A 13,976-nucleotide genomic window follows, 5' to 3' on the forward strand; every position below is an offset into this window, starting at 1 on the left:
ATGTACTTGACCCGATGGTGCATGGACCTTTTGGGTTGCCTTCACCTAAGCAACTTGATTGGAGAAATAAATAAAGAGAAAGAGGTTATTATGATTTATTAATATGTTATAAGAATAATATATTAAAGGAGAAATCATATTTGTTTAATTAATATTGGTCAATAATTAATTAAGAATTAATTTTGTGATCAAGTGTAATTAATTAAACTAGAGGGGCTGAATTGTAATTATGTGATAGTTACAAAATAAGGTAAGGATTATCTTAAATATAGGGTGAACGAATTTAAGGAGATAATGCCTTAGAATTCGACTAGGATAAGGGTTTCTAAGACTTATCTTATGGTTGCTTCGTGGGCAAGCAACTAGATAAGGATAAGGACTAAAACCCTAATCTTTACACCTATATAAACCCCCTAAGGCTCATGAATTCGTCCAAGCCTTCCCAAGAAGTCCTAAGGACGAATTCCTACCTCTCTCCTCTCTCTTTATACCTTCTCTACTTGCTTATGGTGTTTGTAAGCCATTAGAGGAGTGACACTTGTGACTCTAAGCCTTCCAAAGTCAATTCAAGGAGGAATTAGGATTGTTATTACTACATAACAATCAAGGTAATATCTTAAACCTAATTATATGTTAATATTGATTTCTATATGCTAGAATTAGGGTTTATAGTCTTGGATTCAAAGCATGTACAATAGAGAAACCTAGATCCAAGCATTAGGGTTTGTATGAGCACATAGGATGTCTTATGACCAAAACCCATCAAAAACTTGTGTGTATTCTGTCAAAATTTATTTATATAAATGCATTCTGTCAAAATATCTTTAAGAATGTTTTGTTAACAACAAGTATATTTGTTTAACTGGTAATGCATTCTAGCAGAATTACGAGGAATGCATGTTATTAGAATAGCGATAGTATATTCTAGCAGAATAACTAGTAATGCATGTTGTTAAAATAAATTACAATTGTTTGATGTCTACTACATTCTATCATAATTTATAGTTGTTATTCTTTTAGAATGTTCTGAATTTTTTAATATTTGAAAGTTCATTATGTTTTTTTTTTTTTTTTTTTTTTTTTTTTTTTTTTTTTGTGGATTTAGGTTTCGAAGAGGCTGCCATTGATGTGGAAAATCAGAAAAAAAAAAAAAAAAAAAATGGAGAACTAGAGTGTATTCTTGCAAAATGTATTATGTTAAAATGTATAAAGTGTTTCTTAACAATAATATTCTTTTGGAATGGATTAGTGTTTTTGTTAGATTTTGATGTTTTTTTTTTCTTTTTTTAACCATTTTTAATTTTAATCTTTAAGAATAAATGTAATCCGTATTCTTTAGAAAATGTTATTCTTGATAATATGTTGTATAATTCTTGAAGCATATTTAATATAAAAAGTATCTTGAATGAAACAATATTCTGCAAGAATAAAACCGCAAATATATTTTACTAGTTTATTGTTGACATTTTATCATTCTGACAGAATAAAATCGGTTATAATTAAAAATAATATTAAAATTTAATTAGAATTAATTTAAAAGATTCAGATTTTTAAAAAACAAGGGAATTAATGATCCCTTAAAATCCAAAAATTTCCTTTTTTAAAATAGGTTAATTGACCAAAATACCATTTTGCTGAAATTTGTCTGATTATATGATACATGCTACCATATTGTAATGTCATAGACCCTTAGATCATAACTGTTGATTCTATTCATCCGGTGGTCCAAATCTATGCGTTCTGGCACACAATAGTTAATAAAAACAAAATAACGTAAACACACACACACACACACACACACATATATATATATATATATATATATATATATATATATATATATATATATATATATATATATATATATATATATATATATATATGGGAGCGTTCAATCGAGAACATTTCTTATCGCGAGAACATCTACCTTAATAAATGAAAATCTTATTGCCACTTGTCATTCTCTCATTTATTTGGTCACATGTCATTTTGTTATAATTTTGAAATATATTTATTTTCCACTTGTCAATTACTTCATTATTCATTTCTAGTATATCATTAATTTAGTTTCCATAAATTAAACCTACTATAATAACTATTAATTTCAAATTTCAAATTTCAAATTTGAAATTTCAATTTCAATTTCAAATAAATTTACACTTTAAACATTTGTATTTAACATTTTATAATAATGAATCGTTTAGTACACAGATCTAACAATTAAACATATAATTTTAATTAATTTATTTTTTGCATGTTTTTTTTTTCATAATTTTCACTTATTTCATATTTCAAATTCAAATAAACTCTTCATTTAATCGCTTCTGTTTAACATTATGTTTTAATTAACCTGTATAATATACGGGTTTCACAACTAGTTTGATAACAAATTTGAATAACACAAGTTTTTTAATTAAAATTATAAAATAATATTCATATAAATCAAAAAATAGTTACAAATAATTAAAAAACCCACTAACTAACACCACTCACCATCCAACCAACACCACCCACCACCACCATGCGCTACCACCACCCACCACTACCACCACCATACGCCACCACCACCCATGACTAACCACCACCACTAACCACTACTCACTACCCATCACTACCCACCCACGACCACGACCACCACCAACCACCTCCGCCACCACCATCACCACCCAACCACTACCACCCGCCACCACCACCCATCTCCATTGCCCACCACCACCAACAACAACCACTACCTACCACCCATCACCACCGCCCGCCACCACCACCAACAACCAATACCCTCCACCACCAACCACTACCCACCCACCACAACAACCACCACCACCACCAACCACCACTCATCACTACCCACCACCACCAACCACCACCCGCTACCCATTACTACCCACCACCCGCCACCACCATCACCACCAACCACCACCCACTACCTACCACCCACCACCCATCACTACCCACCACCACCAACGACCACCCGCCACCACAATCACCACCCACCACCATCACCATCCAACCACCATGACCCGCCATAACCACCCACCTCCACCACATATCACCACCGTATGCCACCACAACCCACAACCACTACCCACCACCACCACCCATCACTAACCATCACTAACAACCACCACCCACCAACCATCACTACCCACCACCACCACCACCACCACCAACCATTACCCACCACTACCATCACCACCCACAACCATCCCCACCCAACCACCACCACTCATTAGTACCCATCACCATTCACCACCACCAGCCACCCCCCACCATAACCACCACCCACCACCACCAACCACCACCCATCATTATCTATCACCCATTACCACCCATCACCACCACCACCCACCACAACCATCACCACCACCAACCACCACCACCACCACCACCCACCTAACCATCACCACTCGCCGCCACCACCCACCACCCACACCCACTACCTACCAATACCATCACCCATCACTATCACCACCACTTGCAACCACCCATCATCACACACCACCATTACCCCGCCTACACCACCCCCACCCCCACCTACAAAGATTTGTTATTGTGCTTTTGATTCATTAGGTTTTCTCTCGTATATAATGACATATCATTATAGATATCGAGTCACATGTGGTTAAATGTATCGAATCTTATAGGATTTGTATGTTATTAAATACATAAAATCACATGTGATTAAATACACGTGAAAAACTAGTGAATCGAGAATGCAAAAATGAATATTGTCCACATAAATCATATATGATTAGATACATATAACTACATATGATTATATGTATTTAATAAAATATTATTTACGTGGGCTATATTTATTTTCGTGTTTTTGATTTAATAATTGGCATCGTGTATTAAATCACATGTGATTATATCTATTTAATCACATATGATTTATATGGACAATATTTTTTTTCACATGTTGATTTAATAGTTGTTCTTATGTGTTTAATCACATGTGATTATATATATTTAATTACATATGACGCATATGAAAAATATTTATTCTTGCGTCGATTCAATAATTGTTCTAATATGTTTAATCACATGTGATTATATGTATTTAATCACATATGATTTATGTGGACAATATTCATTATTTCTTTCTCAATTCAACAGTTGTACTGATGTACTTAATCATATGTGATTATATGTATCAAATCGCATATGATTTATATTGATAATATTCATGAGTAAATATTTTTTCTTATGTATATTAATCGTTTGTGATTGTATGTATTAATCACATATGATTAATGTATAAAAAGAAAAATTATTTAATCAAAAACACGAAAATGAATCTTGTGTACAGAAATCATATGCGACTAAATGTAAAAGAACAACTATTGAACAAGAATGTGAGAATCATTATTGTCTATATAAATCATATCTAATTAGATACATATAATCTCATATAATTAAGCACACAAAAACAACAACGTAATCGTGAAAACGAAAATAAATATTTTCCACATAAATTTTATGTGATTAGATACATATAATCACAAGGGATTATATGCATTTAATCACATATGATATATGTGGACAATATTTATCTTTGTGTTTTCGATTTAATAATTGTTCTTGTGTATATATAATCATATGTGATTATATGTATATAATCACATATGATTTATATAGACATCATTATTTTTTGTTTGTATAAATCATATGTGATTAGATACATATGATTATATGTATTTAATCACATATGATTGCAGTGGACAAAGAACAATTATTTAATCGAGATTGTGACAATGAATCTCATCCACATAAATCATATATGATTGAATACATATAATAACAACTTTCGACTAAGTAATTGCTTTTGTGTAATTAATCACATGTGATTATATGTATATAATAATATATGATTTGAGGTGGACAAGATGCATTTTTTCCTTCTCGATTCAATAGCAATGCTCATGTACTTAATCAAATATGATTATACCTATAATCACATTTGATAAAATACATGAGAACGACTATTGAATCAGCAAAGCAAAAATGAGTTATGTGATTAGATTCATATAATCAAATGTGATTATATGTATTTAATCATATGTGATTAGATTCATATAATCACAAAGAAAAAATGAATTAAATCCACCACCCATACCCACCCACCATCACTTGCAACCACCCACCCACCTACCACTACACATCACCACACACCACCACCACTAATCACCACCACCCTGCCTCCACCACCTGCTGCCACCACCCCACACCCACCTACAAAGATTTGTTATTGTGTTTTTTATTCATTAGGTTTTCTCTTGTATATAATCACATGTGATTATATGTATATATATATATATATATATATATATATATATATATATATATATATATATATATATATATATAATCATATATGATTTCTATGTTATTAAATACATATAATCACATGTGATTAAATACACGTGAAAAACTAGTGAATTGAGAATGCAAAAATGATTATTGTCTACGTAAATCACATGTGATTATATGTATCCAATCACATATGATTTATATGAACGATATTCATTTTTGAGTTTTCGTGTCAATAATTTTTCTCATATATTTAATCATATGTGATTCTAAGTATTTTATCATATGATTATAAGTATTTAATTATATTTAATCATATGTGATTAGATACATAAATCTTATGTGATTAGGTTCATATAATCACATTTGATTTGATCTATTTAATCATATATGAGTAATGTGGGTATTTGTTTTCGCGTTCTTGATTCAGTATTTGTTATCGTATATATAATCGCATGAGATTGTACATAGCTAATTACATATGATTTATATAAATAAGATTCGTTTTTTTCCAAATAAAATCATATGTGATTAGAAGCATATAATCACATCCGATTAAATGTATTTATTCACGTATGATTAAATTGGAAAAAAAACAATGATTGAATCAAGAACTTAAATATGAATCTTGTTTAGATAAATCATATGTGATTAGATACATATAATCATATGTGATTATATGCACTTAATCACATATGATATATATGGACAATATTTATCTTTGGGTTCTCGATTCAATAGTTGTTCTTGTGTATATAATCATATGTGATTATATGTATCAAATTACATATGCTTTATATAGACGTCATTATTTTCTGTCCATATAAATCATATGTGACTAGATACATATAATCACATATGATTATATGTATTTAATCACATATGATTATATGTATTTAATCACATATGATTATAGTGGACAAAGAACAATTATTGAATCGAGAATGTGACAATGAATCGCAACCATATAAATCATATATAACTGGATACATATAATCACATGGGATTATATGTATTTAATCAGATATGATTTATGTAAACAATATTTATTTTTGCGGTTTTGACTGAATAATTACTTTTGTGTAATTAATCACATGTGATTATATGTATATAATCACATATGATTTGAGGTGGACAAGATTCATTTTTTCTTCTCGATTCAATAATTGTGCTCATGTACTTAATCACATACGATTATACATTTAATACATGCGATAAAATACACGAGAACAACTATTGAATCAGAAAAGAAAAAATGAATTATGTCCACATAAATCATGTGAGATTATATTCATATAATCACATCTGATTATTTGTATTTAATACATATGATTAATTTGGATAAAGATTTGTTTTCGCGTTCTTGGTTCAATATTTGTTAACGTGTATATAATTATATGTGATTGTATGTATCTATTCACATATGATGTAAATAGAAAATATTCGTTTTTTCCAAATAAAATCGTATATGATTAGAAACATATAATCACATCTAATTAAATGTATTTAATCACATATGATTAAAGTGAAAAAAACAATTATTGAATCGAGAACGTGTAAAAGAATCTTAGCGACATAAATCGTAGTGATTAGATACACATAATCACATGTTATTAGGGTTCTGTGAACAATAACATACAACAAGTAATTCTTACGTAATAGGAGAGTTAGTGCTCACCTCCTTGATCTTGAAAATTAGCTAGCATGAGCAAGATGGATCATTTCCTTTCCAAGAACCTACACAAAAGTTATAACATTATTTATATAGACATCATTAGTTTTTGTCTATATAAATCCTATGTGATTAGATACATATAAATGATTACAATTGACAAATAATAGTTATAGAATCGAGAATGGGATAACCAATCTTATGCACATAAATTATATATGATTGGATACATATAATCATATGTGATTATATGTATTTAATTAGATATGATTTATGTAGACAATATTTATTTTTGCGGTTTCGATTGAATAATTGTTTTTGTATATTTAATCACCTCTGGTTATATGTATATAATCAGATATGATTTGAGGTGGACAAGATTCATTTTTGCCTTTTTGATTCAATAGTTGTGTTCATGTACTTAATCACATACGATTATACATATAATCATATGTGATTAAATACACAAGAACAAGAACTGAATCGAGAACGCAAAAATGAATATTTTGCACATAAATTCTATGTGATTAGATACATATAATCACATGTGACTATATACATTTAATCATATATGATATATGTGGACTTTATCTTTATGTTCTCGATTCTATAGTTGTTCTCGTGTATATATAATCGTATGTGATTGTAATTCATAGGTATTTATATACCCATACGTAAGAGTCACAAAATAATACAAAAGATGGTAAAATATAATGTTTCTTATATAATAATAATAATAATAATAATAATAATAATAATAATAATAATAATCGTTATTATTAATATGTCATTATATAAGAAACATTATATTTTAACATCTTTTGTATTATTTTGTGACTCTTACGTATTGGCATATAAATACCTTTGAATTTCTATATGGAATGCATGGGAATCGATAAAACTAACAAGGTTGAACTAATATATCCTAAAGACTTGAATAATATAATCTTTAACACATGTTTAAATGTTACTCAAGTGTAATATATTTATCATATACAAAAACTAATTTAAAAACACTACTCCAGAAGCACTAGACAAAATAATTGCCATTATTAATGATCTTTGAGCTAACCAATACAAACTAAATCTTTTTATACTTAAATTCTAATTCCATTTGTGCTTACAATAAGAAGTAAAGGTATGGAGAGAACAAAAAAGTTGAGAAGCATAAAAGTTGATCAAGTTTCTTCAAGCAAAGACTATTAATGTTGGGGAACCTTCCGACTGCAACTTTTTGTTCTTTTTCTGTTATTGTTCAAAGTTCATACCCCTCAAAAATTACCAAGAGAATCACCGCCACAAAAATAGTTGACTTTTCCATTTTTCTAATTATGGTTGTGATTTTACAAATGGTTTTGTATATGTGCAGAATTTAAGGCTTAAAGAACCGAAACCAAAACAATAATTTATATTAAAAAAATTAAAAGCACCAAAATACAACTAACAACAGTAAATGAGTAAATAAATTGATGTAATAGCTTTAGCCCAAAGATTCGAGATGAGAAAGAAAGATTACAATAAGTAGCCGAATTGATTGCATTCCAAATTGGCTACTAATCCTGACTTGAATCTTGTCGATCGTTATAGATTTGATTGTCTAGGGTTCCGAACTTTTACTTGAAGGAAGTTTTCCTTTTTAACAAAATCATATTCCCCTATAATCATAACTCCATTTTTACAGCATCTTCAAAATAAAGTATTTATTCATCTCGTTTAACTTTTGAAGTGTGTATTGAAATCATTACCTGAAGAGAAGTAACCCAGCCGATGAGTAAACAGGCGAGCCATAATTTCAATATAAACAATACCGATTCATCTTGTTACAAACGATCGATTCATCTTGTTACAAACGATTGAGGGAGGTGGTTCAGAAGGCCAGTTCTGGTAGCAACATTGGCAGATCCGATGGTGACGGTGGTGGCCGATGAAACCTAATCTAGCGGCTGGGAAGCTAGATCGAGAAGAGTAGAGACAAAAGGAGGTGACTTCCGGCGAAATGAGTACTAGAGGCGGATGAAAGAGGCAGTAGTTTAGTGGTTCCGACGACGTCGGTACGGTGGTCCGATAGTCTTTTGGTGGTGTAGCTTCAAATGACGGGAGAACCCGTACAATTGTGTTTGGAGGTTGGGGGTAGGGACTAGCATGTATGGCTTAGCTTTTCATATTCCAAAAGTCTTTTTTGAAAAATAAAAAAAAAGCAAAAGATATTTGGCAAAAGTTACTTTTGGAGTTTTATACAAGTAAAATGAATTTTTTGGAAAAGTCAGGAAATTCTGATTTTTCGTAACTTTTTCAAAAATGACTTTTAGGCTGTGAAAAGCTAACCCAAACACCCCTAAGTGGATAGTGGTTTTCAGTTATAGTTTTATTAATATAAATATTATTTTATGATTTTAATTGAAAAATTAAATGGTAGATTTGTTCTCAAATGTACTCAATTTAAAAAATGTTTTCATTTGAACATATATATATATATATATATATATATATATATATATATATATATATATATATATATATATATATATATATATATATATATATATATATATATATATATATATATATATATATGATCAAATGAGAATACCTAAAAGGTTGAGAACGTAAGAACAGTTGTAGACCAATCATTTTTAGAGGGCATAAATGGAATTTTACCATCTAATTAAATTATGATTTCCTAAATTTTAGTGATTATAATGACACTTACAAAAAATATCTCATTTTTTAGATACTATTCTTTTAATGAACCAATAATTAATAAAATCATGAGTTAATTTCTATCTAAAAAAACGTTTTTTTTTTTTCATTTCATTCATTTTTATGTTTCATTTTTAGCAATCAAATATCAAGAGAATGAATAATTTATAGGTTTACCTCATTTATTTTTTTTAAATATCTTCATAAATAATGATTTATACATTTCATTTTAAAATGAATAAAATTATAAATTAGAAATGAATTAACTCAGATGTATTTATGAATACACTTGTAAAATCATAAATTAATAAAACCCAAAAAAAATGATTATAAAATCAACTAAAATGATACACATATATAGATAAATAAAACACATTTCTATTCATATAAGAATATAATTATAATAGTAAATGAATAAGTTACAATATATATTTTTTTGATACGGAAACTAATACTACAATTACAATCATAAATGAATAAAACATATTTGCGCTCCTTCCGAAATCTATTTGTGTCGGTGTTTCATTTGGTAAATCTCCCACCTCCCACTCTATGCATGTTTATTCAATGGATCTGCAAAAATGTTAAAGAAACAATTATGTATAATTAAATAGTCATTCACACATAAATACATTGACATTCACAAATGAATACACTCTATTCATAAATAAATACAAAATAAAAATAGTGTAAAAATTGTCATTTCTTATTATTCGTTCCCTGCCAAGAATAACCACCAGGATGGGGTTGTGTTCCCGGTGAAATCAAAAGAGGCAACCGCCTCTTGGCTTTTTCCCCTCACCTGCATTGTCGTGGCTGCTTTCCCTGCTCCTCTCGAACCAGCCTCATGGAGTATTCATTGATGATTAACTGCAAATGAGACATCTGACATTGTATTCATACAAGATTACAATTGAATATTTATTGATAGATTCATTGATGATTAACTGCAAATGGAAGATGTTAATATAACCAATGGCTTGTGTATTAACTATTAACTATGAAACATGAAGGGTGTGTGACTTGTAACAACTTACTGAGTGTAAAAGAAAAGTACATCGGGTCCAACAATTATCAGATTAGCAAGAAGAATTGCTCATGACACCAATTGTAACTAAATATGTAAACAAGCAGCCAAACAGGATGGATTAATTTCAAAGAGGTCTTCCAAGTTTCATCTTCATACAAGATCCCAATTGGAGAATGAACACAAAATTGAAGCTAATTCCCATTGAGTTCCTAATTGTTTTAACTTGTGATAATTACACCAAATTTGATACTCACATAGTTTCAAAAATTACAGAAAACAAAACCAACACTACGATTTTTGGAGATAAACTTAGCGTTTTTTAATCATACGTACAACCATGTTTATAATCATGAGTGATTATAAAGAATACAGCTTACGATGACCTGTCCGCCATCATCAAAATTGATTAAAAATCGGATGAAATTGACTGAGTAAAGCATATGGGAAGGTAGATAATTGGTTTATCAGAAAGTATGAACAACTAGCAGTGACAAGAAAGCTCAATCAATAGGACTTACCCTCTTCTCTAGACACGGCTCATGAGATCGAAAAAATCACCAGATAACTTGAAAAATCGCAGATCTTCGTAGACTTGAGGTTGTTGTGTCAGTTTTGTCGCTAATTACTAAAGCCATTGTGGCCACCGGAGACTTGAGGTTGTGGTGTAGGTTTCAGTCGGATTGTCGCCTTGCTGGAGGCAAGACCCAACTATCCTTCCTCGTTAATTTCATTCACCTGCTTTCGACATAGGAGGTGTAACAACTGATAACCCTAGGATGTTGAAAGGTTTGGTACTCACGAATGGAAGAGACATTGAATTATAGAGATGGTTGGATATAGAAGCGTAGTCAGGGTTTTATTGTGCGAGATGGTGGCTATCATCGGCGATCATGGTGGCGAAGGCAGAGGCGATGCTTTTTCATTCTCCGATTGTGAAAGTGGTTCTTGGATGGCAGCAACGCAAGTGGAAAATAATGGAGTGAATGATAAAGTCGTAGGTTTAGGTATATATATATATATATATATATATATATATATATATATATATATATATATATATATATATATATATATATATAGAGAGAGAGAGAGAGAGAGAGAAAGAGAGAGAGAGAGAGAGAGAGAGAGAGAGAGAGATTTTGGAGTTGTTTAAAATACGAGAATGATTAATTACCCTGATACCCTTTTCTTAATTTTAATTTAAATTAATTAATTTTAAAAATTTTAATAATAACAAAATCTCTAACTAATTATAGCCTTAGATCTAAGATAATAGATGGATGATATCTGTTCTTGCATTCTCAATCTTTTAGGTGTTCTCATTTGATCCTACTCCTATATATATATATATATATATATATATATATATATATATATAAGATTGAGATCGGTTGAGAACTCATAGTTTCCTGAGAACCCGAGAACTAAAAGTGGAGCGTTGGATCAAAAGTAATTCTTTAAGGAGATGATCGTCATCTTACCAATCTCATTTAATGTTTAATTTTTTTGTGCTATTTAACATATTAATATAAATGTCTAAAAATTTACATCATAAATCAAATTTTCATATTTTTTAAAAAAAAAATAGTATTTTTCGTTTTTTTTAAATGCAAATTTTTTAATATTTTATAGAAAACATGAATTTTTAAAAAAAAATGATAAAATATTTTTTTAAAATAACTGCATTTTTTAAAAAAAACTGCAATTTTTTTTAAGAAAACTGCATTTTTTCCAAAACTAACTACAAATTAAAAAAAAAAAAAAAAAAAAAAAAAAACTGCATTTTTAAATAAAAAAAACTACAATTTTTTCAAAAAAACTATAAGTTTTTTTAAAGAAAGTTACATTTTTTTCAGAAAAAACTGTATTTAACAAAAAAACTGCATTTTTTTTAAAAGTAATTTTTTAGGTGCATATGTGCATATTTTTTCAAATGCACATATATTCATTTATTATACTATAATATTCGTAAGTAAATCACAACAAATCTCATATTTATTAATTAATCTGTAAACATAATAGTACAAATATTTTATTCGATATAAAATAAAATATAAAAAATAAAAAAATACTACAAATTTCAAAGCGTTTTCATGTCTTCGTGTGAATATTTCCATATTTTCTTCAATTTATCATTTTCCATGTCTTCAATATTCACCACAATTTCTTCCAAATCTACAAGAAAATTAAAAAGAAATCGATTGATGCAAAAATATTCACAAAAATACATATCTGATTTACATGTGTATCACATGTGAATTACATGTGAATCACATGTAATTCATATGTGATTTACATGTGAATCACAAGTAATTCATATGTGATTTACATGTGAATCATATGTAATTACAATTCATATGTGACTTACATGTGAATCACGTACAATTCATATGTGATTTACATGTGAATCACATGTAATTAATATGTGAATTACATGTGATTTACATGTAAATCACATGTAATTCATATGTGAATTACATGTGATTTACATGTGAATCATATGTAATTCATATGTGATTTACATGTGAATCACATGTAATTTACATATGAATTACATGTGATTTACATCTGAATCAAATGTGATTCATATGTGAATTACATGTGATTTACATGTGAATCACATGTAATTCATATGTGATTTACATGTGAATCACATGTAATTGCAACGTTAAACTTTTTATAAATTTAGTTAAGTAAAAAAGAAGCAACCATAGTTGTCTTGATTATAACTGTTGAACTGATTATAAAACTGACCAAATTTACAAATCACATCATCTGCGATAGAGCACCCACAAGCTGTGCAACTAGGTCTAGAAGGAGCCTCCTCAAATTAGCCAACAAAGGATATTCAACCTGACTTACAACCCTGCAATGAGAAAATTTATCAAATAAACACAACACCACATGACATAATTCCAATTATGCCACTTGAAATCAATGAGCATATCAACTAGATATCTTCAAGTTTCTGAAGATAACGTGCCCTTACCTGTCAGCATTGATCAACCAATCAAATACAAAATGTTCAAGCCCACTCCATAGTTTTTCTGCAATTACAATAAGCATATCCTGTTTTAGAACAAAATGACCTCAATTACAGGGATTAAGGGTAGACTAATGATGGAACAACCAAACCTTTTTCTGAAATTCAACACTGATTCCTTTATCATCTGCATTAGCTAACTGAGCAGTCAAGATGAAATCTACAAGTTCGTTCACAGGAGCATCTTCACCTATTAAGAATCACGAGAAGAAAAACAA

At 29.4% G+C, this 13,976-nt stretch overlaps 1 long non-coding RNA gene across 2 annotated transcripts; it reads right to left on the minus strand.

The window, feature by feature from the left end:
- Window positions 1-2,305: 2,305 nt before the first annotated feature.
- LOC128126443 (uncharacterized) lies at window positions 2,306-9,128 on the minus strand. 2 transcript variants are annotated; one of them, XR_008224415.1, is made up of 3 exons: window positions 8,731-9,128; window positions 6,992-7,050; window positions 2,306-5,235 (listed from the first exon to the last, which is right to left on the minus strand). It is a non-coding gene; the product is annotated as an uncharacterized LOC128126443 (long non-coding RNA). The 2 variants fall into 2 exon arrangements; XR_008224414.1 differs by having other exon boundaries at window positions 8,502-9,128.
- Between the last annotated feature and the right edge of the window lie 4,848 nt (window positions 9,129-13,976).

The sequence above is a fragment of the Lactuca sativa genome, chromosome 5, assembly GCF_002870075.4.
Source record: "Lactuca sativa cultivar Salinas chromosome 5, Lsat_Salinas_v11, whole genome shotgun sequence".
Lineage (NCBI taxonomy): Eukaryota > Viridiplantae > Streptophyta > Magnoliopsida > Asterales > Asteraceae > Lactuca > Lactuca sativa.